The sequence below is a fragment of the Giraffa tippelskirchi genome, chromosome 13 (genome assembly GCF_054371585.1).
Source record: "Giraffa tippelskirchi isolate mGirTip1 chromosome 13, T2T-mGirTip1v1.2.pri, whole genome shotgun sequence".
Classification (NCBI taxonomy): domain Eukaryota; kingdom Metazoa; phylum Chordata; class Mammalia; order Artiodactyla; family Giraffidae; genus Giraffa; species Giraffa tippelskirchi.
The window spans coordinates 111,322,307-111,326,784 of NC_137287.1; the positions used below are offsets into that span (position 1 = coordinate 111,322,307).

General features: G+C 46.5%; 1 pseudogene; it reads left to right on the forward strand.

The window, feature by feature from the left end:
- Window positions 1-2,594: 2,594 nt before the first annotated feature.
- On the forward strand, window positions 2,595-2,986 carry LOC145531473 (small ribosomal subunit protein uS8 pseudogene; annotated as a pseudogene).
- Window positions 2,987-4,478: the final 1,492 nt, after the last annotated feature.

The window sequence follows — 4,478 nt, forward strand, 5'->3', positions numbered from 1 at the left end:
TTCGAAGCTAGGAGCGAGCTGATGGGGTGAGCATCGCCGGTGTGAATGATCACAGCGCCACCTAGTGGTGTGTGGGAGCTGGTGCTCCCCACCCCCATCCTTCACAACGAGGGCGTTTAGACGTTTCAGTTCAGTTCATTTCAGTTGCTCAGTCGTGTCCTGATCGAGTCGATGATGCCATCCAACCATCTCATCCACTGTCGTCTCCTTCTGATACCAAGCCCTGTTGATGAACTGTTTTCGTACAATACATCATTGAATTCTAACAACACTCTAAAGAAGGTATTGTCACCCTTTTTACAGGTGAGGACATTGAGGCTCTGAGACTCAAACTGAATTGCCCAAGATCACACAGCCAGCAAGTACAAAGCCTGGACTGTAGTTCAGATCTTCTGACACCAAAACCTTCCCTAAGCCTCAGGGAAACCAGTGAGAAAGAAAATAGATACTTCCCCTGGCCTCACAGAGCTTACAGCCTAGTTGGGGCACAGAAATCACAAATTCATTTATTAAGCATCCACTCTGCATTAGGTGGGACTTCCCTAGTGTCTCAGATGGTAAAGAATCTGCCTACAGGGCAGGAGACCCAGGTCAGATCCCTGGGTCGGGAAGATCCCCTGGAAAAGGAAATAGCAACCCACTCCAGTATTCTTGCTTGCAAAATCCCATGGGCAGAGGAGCCTCATGGACTATAGTCTAACAGGGCATTAGGTGCTGGGGATGACGAAAGTGGCCAGGGTCCCTGCCCAAATCAAGCTTGTGGGGAAGATGGACATTAATCAATCACACAAATAAATATTGTTGCCACTCAGTCACTCAGTTATGCCTGTCTCTTTGCGACCTCATGGACTGCAGCAAGCCAGGCTTCCCTGTCCTTCACTATCTCCCAGAGTCTGTTCAAACTCATGTCCATTGAGTCAGTGATGCCATCCAACCAGCTCATCTTCTGTTGTCCCCTTCTCCTCCTGCCTTCAGTCTTTCCCAGCATCAGGGTCTTTTCTAATGAGTCAGCTCTTTGCATCAGGTGGCCAAAGTATTGGAACTTCAACTTCAGCATCAGTCCTTCCAATGAATATTCAGCGTTGATTTCCTTTAGGATTGACTGATTTGATCTCCTTGCTGTCCAAGGGCCTTCTCTAGCACCACAGTTCGAAAGCATCAATTCTTCAGCGCTCAACCTTTTTTATTGACCAGCTCTCACATCTGTAAATGACTACTGGAAAAACCATAGCTTTGACTATATGAACCTTTGTAGGCAAAGTAATGTCTCTGCTTTCTAATACACTGTCTAGGTTTGTCATAGTTTTTCTTCCAAGGAGCAAGCATCTTTTAATTTCATGGCTGCAGTCACCATCTGCAGTGATTTTGGAGCCCAAGAAAATAAAGTCTGTCACTGTTTCCACTGTTTCCCCATCTATTTACCATGAAGTGATGGGACTGGATGCCATGATCTTCGTTTTTCGAATGTTGAGTTTTAAGTCAGCTTTTTCACTCTTCTCTTTCACCTTCATCAAGAAGCTCTTTAATTCCTCTTTGCTTTCTGCCATAAATATACAACAGCGAAAAAAGACCTGAAGGAAAGGTCTGAGATAGGTTCTGAGACTGGATTTCAGAGTGCCTGCTTGCGCTGGGATGGTGGCAGACCGGGGTGGGGAGGGAGCAGGGGTGGTGGGTGGGGGTCGGGAAGCAGGGAAATCTTCCCTGAAAAAGTGATGCCTTGAGCTGAGATCTGGAAGATGAGTGGGACTTACCTGGGCAAAAAGGCATTCATTTATTCATTAGCACATGAAGGCATTGTAGCAGCCATCCTGTTTGAAGTTTTTTGTTTCATGTATAAAAATCCAGAAATAGAGGAATTTCCTGGTGCTCAGTGGCTAGGACTCAGCGCTTTCACTGCCATGGGCCCAGGTTCGATCCCTGGTCAGGAAACAAAGATCTCACAAGCTGCATAGTGTGAACAACAACAACAAAAATCCAGAAATAATACACAGAGTATTTGCTTTTGCAACTTGCTTTTTCAGTCCACACTGTTCTTAGGATCTTCCCATGTCAACACATAGAACCATTTGTTTCAACTAAGGAGGCTCTCATGCCATTGATACCTGCTCCACGCACTGAGATTTGTCCATCTGTGACCCTGCTGATTTCATTTGGGTTGTTTCCAAATTTTCTTGCCTACAGACAATGCTATGGCCAATATCCTCCAAATGGATGCACCTCAAAGTGAATCTCAAAATGAGGCTTCCCAGGTGGCTCAGTGGTAAACAATCTGCCGGTCAATGCAAAAGAGGCAAGAGACTCAGATTCAATCCCTGGGTTGGGAAGATACCTTGGAGTAGGACATGGTACCCACTCCAGGATTCTTGCCTGGAAAATTCCATAGGCAGAGGAGCCTAGTGGGCTACAGTCCATGGGGTTGCACAGAGTCAGACAGGACTGAGCACAAGGCGCATGTATGTTAGAGTTCCCCTGAGGTGAGGACCTATGTGCCTTTAAGTACTTTTCAACATCATTTTGGTGGAAATGGGGAGAAGATACATTTCTATTGTATTAATAAAGAATGTATCTTTCTGCCATCCTTCTGTGCTGCCGCAATGGTACATGTGAATGATCTGGCTGATGCTCTCAAGAATACCAACAATGCCAAAAAGAGAGGCAAACGCCAGGTTCTTACCAGGCTGTGCTCCAAAGTCATCGTCCTGTTTCTAACTATGATGATGAAGCACGGTTACATTGAAGAATTTGAAATCATCGATGACCACGGGGCTGGGCAATTGTTGTGAACCTCACAGGCAAGCTAAATAAGCATGGAGTGATCAGCCCCAGATTCAATGTGCCATTCAAAGATCTAGAAAAATGGCAGAAAAACCTGCTCCCATCCCGTTAGTTTGGTTTCATTGTATTGACAACCTCAGCAGGTATCATGAACGCTGAAGAAACAAGACGAAATCACACAGGAGGGAAAACCCTTGAATTCTTCTTCTAGGGATGCAATGTTTTTGTTGTTCAGCCACTCAGTCGTGTCCGACTCTTTGTGACCCCATGGACTGCAGCATTTCAGGCTTCTCTGTCCTTCACCATCTCCCAGAATTTGTTAAAACTCATGTCCATTGAGTCAGTGATGCCATCCAAGCATCTCATCCTCTGTCGTCCCCTTCTCCTCCCGCCTTCAATCTTTCCCAGCATCAGGGTCTTTTCCAATGAGTCAGTTCTTCGCATCAGGTGGCCAAAGTATTGGAGTTTCAGCTTTAGCATCAGTCCTTCCAATGAATATTCAGGACTGATATCCTTTAGGATGGACTGGTTGGATCTCCTTGCAGTCCAGGGGACTCTCAAGAGTCTTCTCCAACACCACAGTTCAAAAGCATCAATTCTTCAGTGCTCAGCCTTTCTTATTGTCCAGGTCTCACATCTGTACATGACCACTGGAAAAACCATAGCTTTGACATACATGCAAATAAAATGCCTCAGAGCACTCTGAAGAAAATAAATCCAAAAATCTAAAAATGTAGACAAAAACAAATGCATTTACTAGCTCATGTACCTTAGGTGAAGCCACCCGAAGGTCATATTTCTGTAGACTTTGTTCATTCTTCCCTTCTTTTGTATAATTTTTCCAAGTTGGAGAACTTTTAGAAAACATACTCAAAGGGGTTTAAATGATGTGGGGGTTTTGGGGGGGGAGGCTTAAGATTTATTTTATTTATTTAAGTTTGCTGCACTGGGTCTTCACTGTTGCACATGGGCTCTCTCTAGGTGCCGTGAGTGGAGGCTACTCTCTAGTTGCAGTACATGGGCTTCTCTCTGCAGTGGCTTCTCTTGTTGCGGAGCACAGGCTCTGGGGTGCAGGCTCATAGTTGTGGCCCCCAGGTTCCAGCACACGGGCTCAGTAGTTGTGGCACATGGGCTTAGTTGTTCCTCGGCATGTGGGGTCTTCCCGGAGCAGGGATCGAACTCATGTCCCCTGCATTGGCAGGCAGACCCTTAATCACTGGACCACCAGGGAAGCCCCTGATGTGTTTATTTTTCCTTTCACTCACTCATTGCCTAAACAGGACTACCTTTTGCAAGCCTGATTTCGAGGTTTCAGCTGAGTACTCCGTAGCCTTCCGGCTGGCAGGGCTCAAGAAAGTGGCATCCCTATAATTACACCGGGTCACCTGAAAATGTACATTACCTAGAGACAGGTGGTCCCTGTCTCTAGGAGGGGCTCGTGTTTCTATTCAAGCTTCTGCACATTGGTACACCAGGGTGTACCCTGGCCAGTCTGTGAGGAGCTTCTTGGGAAACCCTAAGTTAACCCGCACCCCGCTTCCTGCTGATCCCCTTCTGTGTTATGGGCCCTTCACCTGGTCCCAGGCGTATGTGTAAACTCCACGGGAGAGGTTTTAGAGCATCAGGCGTGACACAGACTTTGAGGCCCGTGGTGAGTGTGGGTCACCAGGGGTGCCTGCCTAGTTCTCATCAACCCCTTTTCT